Genomic DNA, 15,835 nt, shown 5'->3' on the forward strand with positions numbered 1-15,835 from the left:
AACACCCCTGTATAAAGTCCAGCCAATTAGGCATCCCCTATCCAGAGTTCGAAATTAGACATAGGATCTGCTGTAAGCAGTGAATATTGACCAGAAAACGGCCTCTCCCTTTAATCCTTTACATCATTCACTTCTCAAGATAAAAAAATATGTATTGAGGCGCCACTGCAGCCACTTCATTACATGAAAAACCCTACAAACACCATCCTCAAATCAAGTAGTCTCTTCGCAGACGCTGCAAATTACAACATCTCAATCATTTAGTGTTGCCAAATTATTGTGCACGCACACACCCACACAACGCCAAGAAAATAACTAGAAAAAACCAAGAATCGAAAGAGAATAGTGGAGAGCCCAGGATTAATTATTTGTTTTCAAATTATTGTGCGTGCGCGCACACACACACACACACACACACACACACACACAAACTTATACAACGCCAAGAAAACACCAAGAAAAGAGTAGAGACACAATACACACGCAACTCCAACAGCCATGCAAACGTCCACCCATTTACATGTAAAGTCAAGAGGGATAACAAATAATTATACGAAACTAATGCGTACGGGGACGGGTACACGCACGTTTACATACACGTAGTAGTGTAAGAGAGTAACATAGTGCAGTGGTCAGCATAATACTAGCACATGCTGAGAGTGCAATAGCAAGCTTCACCATTGCTCATGGCCATGCAAATGTTCAGCAGCAATCAGTTCCGCAAGCTTCTGAAGATCAGCACACCTGCAACAAATAGATAGCACAAGGAGACGTTTATTACCGTAATGATGCATGGGAGCACACAACTACCAAGTTCTCAACGAATGTGATGCTCAATGAAAATCAATCCACTCAAAGACCTGTGAACAGGTGATGGTGGGGACAATAATCTATTAGTAATACGAGGAATAAGATCGTTTGTGCACACTCAAGACGCACAGACACACCAACATACATGTAGTGTACACAGTGTTTCACTTCACTGCAACTAAATTGAAATGAGATGATTTGAACAATCTGTACAGCGTTGCTGTCAGTCAGTCTTCCCCAAGATGGAAATGCAATGATTTGTTGTCACGAGGCAGTTTCACTGACACAATGTCATGTTGGTGACATCAAAACGGTTACTTCAGGGAATACGAGTATTAGCTTGAGAAGCTTTTTTTGTCATTGGCATACAAGCAATCCTCCTAGTCCTACTACTACTACTAGTACACTGGCACTGCGTTTGTGGATCCCATTGTATTTGACATCATACTACAGGAAGAGTGTCGTGGAGTTCACATAATTATCACAGGGATAAACTTGAATACATTTCTCATGAAATAAAATAATAATTGATGATAGCTAGACGATCATATACGATTGATGCAAAGTCCTTGCAGTCCTTGAGGACTATTACGAAGTGGTTGATTACTTTTAGGGCATTCATTCAAGCAACATCAAACAAACGCGATACGCTCCTTGAAAATGGAAAAAAATATTCAAGCATAACGACAGAACAGCAGACCAATCGAAACGAGTAAAAGCTTCCTTACCTCAGTCATCGTCCTGCCATGTAGTTGGACAGCCTTTTGACACGGTGGTACAGGCAGCTCTTGTCCAATCAAACAGGGGTATCCTTGTGGCGTCGAACGAAAGAGAGTGTCAGTGTATCTGACTCGTCAGATTGCAACTGTGCTGAACTTTTCTCTTTCTCCGCTTTCTGCTTTCATCCCTCGCTCTGATGAAACCGTTCAAACGTCTTACTGGCAGCAATGGCCAGCCAATCAGGGGATCCTTGTGGCGTCACGAAAGAGAGCGTCAGTGTACCTGACTCGTCAGATTTGAACTGTGCTGAACTTTTCTCGTTCTGCAATTTCTGCTTTCATCCCGCGCACTGATGAAACGTCTTCAGAGAACCACAAGACGCTTTCCAGATTTGATTTTGAACGTCTCCTTATCCTCCTTGGTTACCTCGAGACAGACTACTGTCAGCAACTGCACAGCAGAATTGGCAGCCATGGCTGAAGTGAAGAAAGGAATGCGCTGCCACGAGGCAAGCAAAACTGAAAATGTTTTTGTTCTCTTTCGGGCACAACACACAGGACGGCGTGACTGGATAAACTGGACTCCTGGACTGTGAATAGGGGACTTGTAGAAAAAGTGTACTCCTTATAGGGGATTGCGCGGCAGGATGAAGCTGATCAAAACTGAGTGGACTCCTGGACTCTGTATAGTGGATTTTGGACCAATGGACTCTATATAGGGTGCTGGACATCATATAGTGCATGGACTCTATACTGAGTCCTACATATACTATGAAGAGAATTTCAAAAAGTATGTTTCGCGGAGCGATCGCTCAACCTACGTCATTCAAACTTTGCAGGATGGTTCAGACGTACATGCTAGGCATGGAACTACAGGCGATGATGCCATAGCTGACACACAGAGTAACACACACAGCAGATTCGTGTGCACAGATACTAAATTAGTGGACGTCGTCATCTTCTTCCCGCTGATCTCGAATGTACTATGACGTGCTATTTCGCCTGACGGAGTGGGTAGATGTGCGCATCTCAAAGACCTAGAGCTGGTAAAGGTCAGTCGGTGGCTAGAGTCTTCTCGATAACTAGCACGGGGGTACATAATGGAATGCCCCCTACCCCAAATGCTGCCGCACTGTCATTTACAACACTGCATGTTTGCCTGACTGAACGAAGTGTTTCAATGTGTACCTTTTAATTATCTCGGATAATGAGCCAGTAATAAGTGTAAAATGGAAGCAGAAAGCACAAGGAAACGAGTTATGAAGCAACTATCCACGACTGTATAGCCTATGTAGCCTATGTAGCTTGTCGACTAATTAATTTCATTTTATTCATGGTTTTCACCATCCCATGCACACTGGTCCTCCTCTATGCTGTTCTTGTGTGTGTATTGCAGCCCCTAGTTCCTTGCGCTCCCCGAGCATCACCGCAGTAGGTTCTCGCAATGCTAGTGTGTCGTGGACATTGCCCGATCAGCCTAATGGCAACCTGTCAGCGTTGATCGTGTGGGTCAACGGACGGGAAGCGCTCCGCTCCAGCAATCCTCTGATCTTTGTATCTCAGCTGATGCCGCTGGAACCCTACACGGTGTACAGTGTACGGGTGGAGTACTGCACGGCCGCTGGCTGTGCAATCAGCGCCAACGACACCATGTTCACCACTCTGGCAGCTGCACCAGCAGGTGTGGCGCCACCCACGGTCTCGGCGCTGGGGGATTCAAGCATTGAGATGGTGTGGACTGCCCCGACACAGGAAAATGGCATCATATCAGGATATGACATACTATCTGGTCATACACTTCCGTACACCGTTCTCCGTCAAGTGCCTGCGATCAACAGAAGAGTGGTAATTGACCAACTCAAGCCAGCCACTTTATACATGATTCGTGTGAGAGCGACGAATCAAGCCGGCTCCACAGCCAGCATCGCAGCCTCTGTCACAACGTTGGAGGGAGCTCCGGCGGGGATTTCCCCTCCTTCTTCGCTGGGCATCAGGTCACGAAACATAACACTCGCCTGGCAGCCACCTGCTATTCCGAATGGAGTCATCATCCGATATCGGGTCATTGCAGACGGCAGAGCAGTGCTAACTGTGACAGCGGGCATGCCGCGAATGGCAACCGTCGACAACTTGACGCCATTCACCAATTATTCCTACTCGATCGAAGCGTGCACAGCTCGCCTGTGTGCAACTGGCACAGAGCATACTGTTCGGACCCTGGAGGACGTCCCAGCCGGTCTTCAACCTCCGCGCCTGACTGTTTTATCCAGTACTGTAGTGCAGGCAAGCTGGCAGGAGCCAGTCAACAAGAATGGACGCATACGCTACACACTGTTTATCCATGGACCAACCAACTATAGCAATGGCGTGCCAATGAATACAACTCAAGTACTATCTGGTATTGCCGAAAGTGAACAAGTATACAATATCACCAATGTTCTGCCGTTCCAACACTATTACGGTGTAGTTCAAGCTTCCACTGTAGCAGGAGGCATCAACAGTAGCCTTAGCCCAACCATTAGAACCCTTCAGGATGGTAAGTTGTTCTTCTTTTGTTTAATTAAAGCAAGCTGTTTCAGAAATAGGTCAACTTTGCCTGTAAACATTGCTTCTATACCATTGTGTGTGGGTATAGTGCCTTGGTTGTCTTACGCATAACTGACTTGGCTAATAGTAGTACAGCCTATGGGATGTCTTGAAGCTGCAGGATACATTACTTCTACAGTAGTAAAGACACACCGTTTACTGTCGGTGTATGGCACGCTGTTCTCACTCCTGCCAATCTGTGTGCCTGTTTTCTCCACCACCCCCTGTACAGCTCCTACAGGTATTGGCAATGTCACGCTGAACGTGACGAGCTCAACCAGCCTGCAAGCATCGTGGACGAACCCGGCACGCATCAACGGCATCATAACACAGTTTGCACTGCTGCTGGAGGACCTGACACGTAGCAGAGCTGTGCCGTCGGTGATACTCAACTCCAGCATGTACACGGCAACTGTAGCCAGCCTGCTGCCCTACACTACGTACAGCGTGCAGCTACGTGTCAGCACTGGCGGTGGAGTGGCTAGTGGCTCTAAGGCGACTGCCAGAACGCTGGAAGATGGTACGTTCACTTCGTACTTGTGACATCTCATCTGGTTGACTGTACCACTCTTTACTCGTTCATAATGATACCTGCGAAGTTTTCCAACTTACGTGGATATGCACTCATATTTTTCTTCACGTCAATAGCCACTCAAATTGAGAAGAGAATGCAGGAGCGCTGATAGTGAACGGGCCTACAATGGTCGTGACATGGCTTGTACACACTCCGACAGGTATTCCTTTGCATTCTGAAAAATTCATTGTTGCCAGCTCTTACCAGACGATCTCCAGCTCTCACCAGACGATCTCTTCCTTATTGTCTGTCTGCGTATGTGCGTGTGTGTACGTGCGTGTGTTTGTGTGACTTGTAGTTCCGTCTAGTTTACTTGCTCCCACTTCGACCAATGTCACATCTAGAGGCTTTGACTTGCTGTGGCCAGAGCCAGATTTTCCCAACGGCAGGATTCTCCGCTATGAAGTCTTCCTGGACGGTCCACAGGGTGTGCGCCGCTTCACCACTGCACCGCAAGCGCGGGCGTACCGTCTTGACGGCTCCGCTGGAATAGGACTCTTGCCGTTCACGTCATACTCGGTGTGGCTGTCAGCCTGCACAGCGGTCGGCTGTGGGAGAAGCCCGTCAGTTGCCGTGGCTACATCGCAGGACTGTGAGTGGTCAGACGCAGTGTTCAAAATGTGTGCACCACTTGTACTATGGTGGATTGATTTGTACAGCATTAGAGACACGGGGAAAGTATTCATGACCAAAGGCTAACTCAACACATTGTGCGTACATGATGCTAGGGTAACTTGTGCATGCCTTCAATGGCAGCAATCTTAAAATTATACTTATCATTCATTTCGGATATTTTTGGTGGGGCAAGCCTTTTCATTCAGACTCTTTGTGTTTAGCATTTTCCTGTAATCATGGATAACTAAAGGAAGGACAACATTGACAATACGGAGGATTAGCAAGACGAAATTACGGAGGATTAGCAAGACGAAATTCGCGTTCGCGTTCGCAAACATTTTTCAGTTCACGAACTGGATTGCGAACTTTCGCATTTTTCGTTCGGAAAAGTAGTCGGAACACGGATCGCGGATTCGTGTCGGGACAGTCATAAATGTACTACGCTGTACTGTCTGTAGACAATGTACGTCGTGTCAACATCATGCATGTGTGAATTCTGTTTGCTAATCCTTCTCATAACGTGAATTCCGCCACGGAGTTCGACTTTCCTTGGAGTGCAAACGCGAACGCGAATTTCGTCTTGCTAATCCTCCGTCTTGGCTTCACATCTGAGTTCAAGTTTCCCTGTAACTATGCCTGTGTTCCTGTATTGCAGTTGCTTCGGGACTTGATCCACCCACGCTAGTGAGCGGTAGTGCAACTGGCTTGAACTTTACCTGGAAGGCTCCACGGCAGCCGAACGGAATAATCCTCTCCTACACGCTCAGACTCCTGTCTTCAGATGGAATTCGAACCGTTGCTACGACGACGATCAACATTACACAGACACCCCAGGCTTCTCTCGCGGCAGTGTTTGCACCGCTGACGCCGTCAACAAATTTCATGGCGGAGCTGGAAGTGAGGAATTCTATCGGCCGCTCCCTAGCGCCGCGTGTTACAGCCAACACAACTGATGGAAGTAAGGAAATGATATGCTCACACTTAGCTAAATGTTGGCACGTCGTAATTGTTACCGTGGTGATAATGATATTCATCGGGTTTGGGGTTTGAGAGAAAGGCCACGGTAGCTAATCCATGTCAGGTAAAGTTGTTTAGATACACTAGCTAAGGGGCTGACTCCAACGGTTGAGTGTGTGTGTGTGTGTGTGTGTGTGTGTGTGTGTGTGTGTGTGTGTGGGGGGGGGGGGGGGGGTTAGCCAGTTTTGACTTCTTCGAAATGGCCATTGCTGGTGTGACTGATAGTATTGGCAAGCATATTGTAAGTGCTGTAAGTGCACACATTGTCTACGGACAGAGACTGGACTTTGATACACACGCTCCAAAGGGTCAACCTAACTTTCTCTGTTTGTGCTCCTCTGCCAACTTGTACCACCCTCACCACCTCCATCAGCTCCAGAGAATATATCTGCTCCGGTACCCACTGCCCTGAATTCGACAGCAATCCGTGTGTCTTGGGTGAGGCCGGGCGTGGAGAATGGCAAAGTCACATCGTACACAATCTTCAGGTGAGTTCAGGACGATTGTAGTATCCATACCCAAGGAAGGGGTGTGGGAAGACAGGGGTGGGGGGGGGGTAAGATGGATGTGGAAGGGCGTGGGAGGGAGGAAGAGGGGGGCGGGGGGGGGGGGGTGAAACATTGAAACAATGAGGCTGGGAGAAAAGATAATTGTGTTCCTCCTTTGATCAAACATTGTGGAAAACTAAACTAGTGCTAACAACATGGGAGTATAGCTCAATTGGAAAGACACATACTGGGAAACTCAAGATGATAACAAGTCTATACAGGCACATACCCATGCAAGGTAGTGTCAGTCTCCATCCTGAAGCCGGCTGCTAACTTGTATCTCTGGTGATCAGGACGGCCACTTGCGCGGGTTGGACACCCTATGTTCGTATGCAGTCTTTGAACTGGGAGGACTTGAACCCGAGGACACCCATTGGTCTGTTGTAAAAGCAATATCATCACTTACTGCCTCACTCAATGCCTGTAGCTAGTTGTACCAACAAGGACATTGGAAGTGTGCATTTCGTGAAGTTGAATGCTTTGCTGTATCTAGAGGTAGGACATTCCCCATTAAGTGTCTAGGTACAGTGTTTCTACACACATGACGGAGCTTGAATCTGAAAGTATAGTTGAAAAGATGCGGGCTGTAGTACAGCGATGGAAAACTCACTCCAGCATGCAGCGTCGGGAGGTCTTGCTGTACTATATTAGTGCTCAGCCTCATGTTCATGGCTACCCATACCTATGTGCCAGGGTCTTTGCAGGGATCGGTGAGAGAACTGCTCCTCGAATACGACTCTGCATTGACAGTCCTTCACGTTCTTCACACCATTGGGGTAGAACACATTCCCGGGAGGTGAGACTGAAGTGAGTTCAGCACCTTCACCAGCTTTCTGGACGCAACGCCCACTGAGCGAGATATGGTATTCATGTACGGTGCACTTCCTCTGTCACCCCACAGTCCCCGAAGACAAGCAGCACATTGGAGAGGTTGCTAGAGCTGGCAAGGCATGGTGACGCCATCGTGCGGGCTAAGTCACTATGGAAAGGGGCAACAGTTTGCCCACAGTCTTTGCTCTTACCCAGCGTGAGTAAATACCACTGCTCACCCACAAGACTAGGAAAGCCGGAGACCAGTGGATGATAGCACAGCAATGTAGACACACAGCACAGCAATGTAGACACACAGCACAGCAATGTAGACAGGGCAACACGAGCAACACCGGAGAGCTAAGCAGCCTCGTGGGCACAATCCAGAGTCCCTGCTACTCTCTCCCATGCACTTGTGCAGAGTAGCTAACAATGCTAAACGTGATACCAGCTTTATGATCCCGTTACCTTACTTGCCGCCAGTTAGCTGCAATGCAAGACAAGCTAGCCATGATCTTCACGGGGCATAGCACGCAACTGCCAAGTCACCTGACAAGGGCACATGCTGGCTGCTAGCCTGGAACTAGAAGAGTATTGTGCTATTTCTGCGGCAGCGCTCAACCATTGCCGTCTCCTGTTGTAGCAGACAGCAGCAGTGTGGTGCTCCTTGTAAGTCTCCTGTATCAAGTATGACCAGTGTGCGGCGGATTGCAGCAGTGCGGTGCGCCTTGTGGTCTCATGTGTCAAGCACTGTTGTTCACATTCCATTCAACATCCTTGGCTAGCGTTTACTTCTTAAGCAGATCTACTTTCTGGGTTTTACCAAGCTGCTCTGGACCAGCCTTCAGTACAGATGATATTGCTCTGACTCTACCTGTATGCATACAGGTACTTCCTCCGCGTCATCGAAATTGTCGCAGTTTGACTTTTGATATAAAACTGGGTATTTACTCACCAGCACTCGTACCAGAGGCAAGGAATCGGACATAGGCGATAGTCATCAGTATAGGGTGACGGCAAAGTTCTATTTTCTGTTATTGGAAGCTGAAATTTTTGAACTAGACGCGATTTCTTTGCTCATGTCGCTGCGATGGTAATTTCGACTCGCTGAAATCAGTCAGGCGTTGCAGCCTGCACATTTCTCGGGCTTATGGCCATTCACTCAAGCCTCATCACTGTTTTACCTTAGCTGGGGTGAGAATAACTTCGTGGAACAAGTGGCAGCGCTTGGAGAAACATTGAGGGGTCAGCAAACTAAATGCCTGCAACAGCGATAAAATTTGTCGCTCTGGCTGAGACACTCAGTACATGATTGTACCTGCAAGAGCCGTGTAGACTCTACACGTAGTGCTAGTGATGCACGCGCAGGTGCCGTACCATGGTATACCAGTGATGCTGAAAAAGAGGGCGCGCTGGACGTGATAGTACACTTACCCGCACGAGCTGTGACCACACAGCTAAAATAAATGGGCATGCCACGGCTAAAAAAAAGTTCATTTCACGATCGAGGTGATTCCGCCGACGGTAATCAGCCGACCTCGCAACGATCGTGTATTCTACTAGGCTTCGTTGGTGGTGAAGTAGAAATCATCCAGAGCTAGCAGACGACAAGCATAGCAGCTCTTGGCCTGTGGAGAAAGTCAAAGCGTTTGAGATGAGGCGCGACCAACTTTCAACCTTCCTTGACATATTTCGGAACGATATTTTTGCGTCCATTGACATCAGCGACGACGAGGACTTCATCTCTGCATGAAAACTCTCAGTCCAACTGTCCTGGAACGTTACTCTAGTCCTCAGACTATCATACTGTGTAATAAGTTTTGAATGGCTTAGCTTATGGTGTTCGATTTAGTGTGTTCGAATTTGTGCATCATGTTTCTGCCTTGTATTAGTGCAGTAGTGCATTTGTAGTTTACTTATTTGTTGCATTTTGCTACAGCGTTTTGCTCTCTTTGTTGCTATTTTGTGCACTGTCTCAGTGGCTGGTTCTTTGTATCATAAGCATGAGTGCGCGTCTGCCGCTAGGCTGGTTGTCTGTTTCATGAATGCACTTGCGGTCGTTGTTGGCTGATCACTACACCATTGTCTCACATGTATCATCGTTCTAGCTGCGTGCTCCCGTACCTGTGCGTACGGTGTTCTTTTGGTTCTATATTCGTGATTTGCATTTTTGTTTTGGGTCAGATGTGTTTACGATGTTTTCAGATGAGTTTGAAAACGGTTGTGTTGAACTCTAAGCTGGTGTTTTTGAGCTAGTGCTTGTTGTCCGAAGATGGAATATTGAATACAGTCTGATTGGAGAAGTCATTGATTTGTTCAGTAACATATGGTCCTTCGAGCCGGATTGACATGGCTGCGCCAAGAAGAAGTACGCGATCCAACCAAGGTGTCTTGCCTGTACGGTTTCAGGACGAGGGAAATGAACCCGCAAGTCGTCTGAGCCCAGGAAGCCTGTCGGACGTGGACTCCGTGTCTGAAAGCAGTGTGTCAACCAGAGCCAGTGTTGTTGGCAGTAGTATCAGCTCGTCTGCGTCGTCGTTGCGACGAGCAAGTGTTGTACAGGCAGAGCTGAGAATGGCTCGCATGGAGCGAGCCTTCTTGGAGCAAAAAATGGAGCAAGAGAGAAGGATATTTCGTCTGGAAATGGAGGCTGCGCAGGTCTCTCTCTCATCGACATCGCGGTCGAGCTCACCAGTCGATGAAAGTTCGGGATTGACATTCAAAACATGTGTCACCGGGCTTCCCAAGCAACCTCAAGCTCCGCTGGATAGTGCAGCTATGGCAGCTGTTGAACTACAGGGGAGTGATGTGCTAGTAGAGCAGCACGTAGAGGAAGAAGTGCTTGTCGTTGAAGAACATGCAGCCAACGGAGCTGATGAAGTGAAAAGCGACGAGAAAAAAGTAGTTGTTGAAAGCCGTGTGCAGTCACTGCAGTGTGCTCAAGATCCGAGTTCCGCTGTGTTGCACAAGGGGGACAGGGAACATGTTCGTGATCCAGCTGAGACCAGTGCAAGTCTGAGTGCAGACAAGAGCACAGAGCTGACCACAGGACACGGCTGACTCGCGCTGTGCATATGGTAAGATGGCGTCTTTTTTACCGACTTTTTTCGCAAAAGGTTGTGATGGTGATCCGCGCGCGTCGCGTACGCGTCAGCGAAGCGACCGTACAATTTTTGTACAACAATGCACGTTTTGCATTGATTTTCGAAAAATGTTCAAGAAGAACCACTCGAAGCATACTTCGCTTCGTTCATCGTTTTGGAGTTTTAGCTTTGGAAGACGAGTCCTTTGGAGGTATGGTTGTGACATGCACACTTTATTGTTTCAAACATGTTGAATTGCCTTACCTTGCCCACCTGCCACCCGCTCTTCAAAGAGCGCCCCAGTTCCACCTACCTCGACTTTCAGAATTTGCAGTTAGACAGAACAGTAATATTTTAGAATCACAATTAGCTGCCAAAGCTACTCTCAGCCTAGCGTAATATGGTAGATGTATAGCTTCAACGTGTCTAATGGACTTACCTGGCCCACCTGCCACCCGCTCTTGAAAGAGCGCCCCAGTTCCACCTACCTCGGCGTTCAGAATTTTATAGTTCGCCAGCAAAGTAATATTTTAGAAACAGGATCAGCTGCCAATTCTCTCAGCCTGACGTTATGTTGTGGATTTATAGCTTCAACCTGTGGATTTGACTTACCTGCGCCCCATGGCCCAGCCTGTTTCACTCTCTTTCAAGGAGCACCCTACCTTGCGTTGAATCGTAGCATTTTGAGCTTGTGAATAATTTTGTAGTATTGAACGAGTAATTCATGTCGGTAGTTGGTTTGACTTACCTGCCCCAGCCTGCCTGAAGAAGCGCCCCTCACCTGATATCCAGCCATGTTCTTAGCATGGCTTGTGGATTTGACTCAACATTGTCTGTGCCAGTTCTACCTGCTGTGTGTCCAACATTGTAAGAAATTGACAAGACTACTAGTACATTTCAATTTCAGAAACACAGTCAGAAATACTTTACCTGTGGAGCGCGTGGATCCTGCAGCTCGCTCCATGATCCACCCAGTGGCCGTCACATAGTCAGCTTATTGCTAGCTTGTCTTCTTGCGCTTGGCAGCCGGCACGATCAGCTTGTTGTGAGTTGGCAGCGCTGTCGTCAGGTACTGGGCCACTAGAATCCTGAGGCGGTCGACATCCTTGTTCGTATTTTGCAGAGTGTGGCGCAACATGTTGAACTTGTGGTGGATGGACTCGCCACCTTGCTCTCCAAGAGCACCAAGAGCCATGCCAAACCTCTCCATGCAGGGGACAAGATGACACTCGAGAAGGTGCAACTTAGGAGTTACAGGGCGTTTGTGGCGTGCTACTACCTCGGACCGGACATTCGCCATGAAGGAATTGATCTTCTCCTGCAAGCTGGAAGTGACAGTGTCGTCAGCTGCGCTAGTCGAAGAGAAGACGGCTCTGCAACTGGCGTACGCAGCAAAAAGCGACAGGTACCTCTGGGAGCACTCTGCGGCAGCTTGGATCAGTTGATGCTGAGACTGTGTCGGAGCAAAGTGAGCACCATCAGGATTGACAACAGAGGCGACTACATTGACCGGAGCAGATACAATTTCACGAGTTACTGACGGTTGTAGTGCTTTGTTGATGTGGTTACCTACAAACGCGCCAGAATGATAGGCCTGCCGATCGATCCTGTGCTTCACCAAAACCGGTTCAAAGGACGAAGCGCAAGGACCATTCTTGACCTTAGCACCCACGAGCTGCTCCTCTAAATGAGCGATGCGGCCGCTGATCTCATTTAATTGCTGCTGTTGTGTTGCCCAGTGCTGCTGTAACTGAGCTGCAAACCCTGCGTGTTGTGCTTCTGCCGCATGATTTGCTTGCACCGCTTGTGCTGCATTCAGCAATGCCCATTGCAGTTGCGTCTGTGCAACATAAAGCTGCTGTTCTTGCTCTGCCTTCTCTGATAGCAGTGCCCATAGCTGCTGCTGTTTCTCGGCTACTTCCTTGAATGTTGCGCTTGCTGATTCTGCGTTGATCGATCTTGCCAGCATGAGGTCAATGGCTTCTGCATCTCTGATCATTGCCTCAAAGAGCAGAGGAAAAATACCAAGATCAAGGTGCAGTATGGGAATGCACACATCACGAATGTCAATCGGGAGGATTTGGGGTCTGATGACATTGTTGAACTGTTTGGCATTTTGAAGTCTGGACCCAGATGCCACAAACTGACCATGGTCTTCGCTCAAAGTGGCAAGGGTTCTGTCAGGGAAGGGAGTGTCATGTGTCTGCTGCATGTCTTTCTTGGTGGCCAAACAGAACAGACAGGGTCTGACACCACTTGCTCCTGACAGCCCATACAACTTCATCATGAAATCATAATCCCCGAAGAGGCACACTTTGATGGTCTTACCCTTCCATGTCGATCCGCGAAGGTTGGCAATTTGCTCAGCGTACGGCTGAAGCATCGTTGCCAAATTGGAGGGCGAGTCCTTTCCAGCGAACACCAAGAAGGGAACAGTGTTGCTCAGGGAGTTGGGGTGCAAAACATTCACGAGCTGGAAGCAAAGCTTAAATGAATGACCGCCATGGTCCCCTCCAATCTTCACCCACAGCTCATCTTCTGGCAGTGTCCCGTTCCAAAGCAACGTGCCCGCTGTTTCGTTCAGCTCAACAAAGTGCAGAACGAGCTGCACGAGGTCCTCAAAGCGCACGACTGGGCTCATCACGACGGTGCCAGAGCTATCAAGAAGAGGAACTTCTTCAGCAACGAGAGGGAACGGGAGCTCTTCCGACAACTGCTTCCGCATTTCCCGTTCCGACTCTAGTGGCAGACCACACAACTTTAGGTAGCGGCGAAGCTTCCGCAAGCCATTCCAAGGAAGTTGGAGGTCAGCTTTGATGGCAAGTCCAATCCCCTTGGTCAAGCCTTCTGGGAGCAACCCGGCCTCTCGCAGAAGATCCTCACGTCGTGCCGTACGCAATGATTGCAGGGCGTGAATGCTCTGCGCATCCTTTCCTTTCGCTCCACCACATGCTGCTTCCTGGATGGTAGTGAGAAGGCTTTCCCTTCTTCTCAGAGTCGCAGAGGAGGCATCCGCAGATGACACCCTGGCGACAGGAACGCGGTGCCACATGGAGGTACTGCCTCGGGTACGCTGTTCAAGGCGACCATCATCGGATCGAGCTTCGATAAGCTTTGTGAGAAGCTTCGACCCGACATCGCCTTGAAGGACACTGGGCGGAGCGTCCAGGACACTACCAACTGTAGACGCTGGCGACAAATATCGCTTGGGCGGCGGGTTCTTGCTGAAGGCACAGTCCGCTACATGCTGCTTCAATGTTCCGAGGGGAACTCTTGCTGGGCAGCCCTCAAAAGCTAACTCACCAACATTGTCACAAGACACAACAAGCTCAGGTAGTGTGCTGCTAGCAAATACGTGTGGTTGTTTAAAACCTGACAATAGCACCATACGCTTACATGAAAAGCAAACAGTGCTGGCTCCCAGCCAACCCACAATGCACGACACACAGAACAGTTTGCTGCAGCACGGCGATTCCACAGCACAATTCACGACAAGGCCGCAAATAGGGCAGACCAACGAACTCGGTACGAACGTGAATCTGTCTGGCGACAGAGGCAATCCACACACATGGCTTCCAGTACACAATGCGGAGAGCTTTTCCGGGTCCACATCGGTACCATGGGTGGGGGAGGGTTGAGTAGGCCGTGGCGCCGCACACACACCGTGAAGGGATTTGGCTTTCTTTTGTCGGCCACCCTTTCTGGCCGCAGCAATAGCCGTGCAAATGCTGCACTTCGTGTCTGTATGTGCAGACCATTGTTGCAAAGCTGGCAGTTTCTGACCACAACCACCACTAATACTAGCAACAGCACCACTTCCTACTGTCTTCATGACAGACGTCATGCTATCAAAACACGCCTTGCAAAAATGACTTGGGTGTATATCCTCCTTATCTCCTTCCACTTTCTCACCAAACGCACGAAATATGTCTAGGGAGTAATCCTTGACACTATAGGTTGGGGCACTCCATGACTTGTTGCCCTTACGGTGGGTTGGTAGCTTGCAGCCACCCAAACGACATAGGGAATGCAAATGTTCCACATGAAACGCATAGTCATGATCAGGATCCATCGTAACACTCCACACAACCTATGCACACAAATTTGAAAATTTTGAAAACAAGCACAATGTACCTTCGGGTAAGTCGCCGAGAACATGGATCTGCCCTTCAGAACACGAAGAACTTTTCTGAGCGTGGAAACAAGAGATAGTCCTACCTGGAAAAACCTCCCAAAGCCGTGGCGTTTGCTCCAGTAGGGTATACCAGGCGTCTCCAAATCCACTTCGAATCGTTACCAAAGTCTCACTACGTAGCAGCGTTCAACAAGGAAGTCAGCAAAGAAACAGTTCGATCGAGAAAGAAACAGTTTTTTCGGCTCGGTTCCTGCAAGGCCCTACACTACCGCATGTATAGAGCTAGTTGTTGTGATTCTCGTTGTTCCGTGCAGCTCAGAAGGGCCTCGATATCAGCATAAGTCGACGATCGCGTCGAGCAAGTTTGAGAATTTTTTTGAATTTGAGTGCGGGGTTTCCCCGCAATCACGACTACAGAGCCTGTACTCGTACCCACGCTGCTGTGCACTAGATCACGCACTGTGAGACAGCCGTGAGGAGTGACAGGTTCAAGTGTCCGTGACAGCAGGCATGCACCCAACACTGTGCAAGCTGCATTCAAGTCTAGGTCCAAGCCTGCCAGCTCACACAAACCTGTACGGGAGGCTGCCGCTGCACGTGGTGCATACTTTGAGACTCCTACTGCTAGGGCTGCTGATCCCAGACTGTAGGCTCCTTCTGCCAACCATGCCAGTGCTAGGAGAGTGCAAGACTGGGTTGACAGAGTGCAGGTACAAGTACCAGCAGGAATAAATCAACGTCAGGTCAAGCCTCTGGAGTTGCCCAGATTTGATGGCATGCAGAGGAGCTACGTAAGATGGCGCCAGAGATTTATGAGACTGGTGGATGATGACTACTCCGTGTCCGAGGATTATAAGATGGCTCGCTTACGAGAGGCGCTAGATGGTGGCAAGGCCGAGGAACTGATATGCGAGGTGCTGGATGGGCCTGGTGCATAT

Source organism: Sycon ciliatum, chromosome 2 (assembly GCF_964019385.1).
Source record: "Sycon ciliatum chromosome 2, ocSycCili1.1, whole genome shotgun sequence".
NCBI lineage: Eukaryota > Metazoa > Porifera > Calcarea > Leucosolenida > Sycettidae > Sycon > Sycon ciliatum.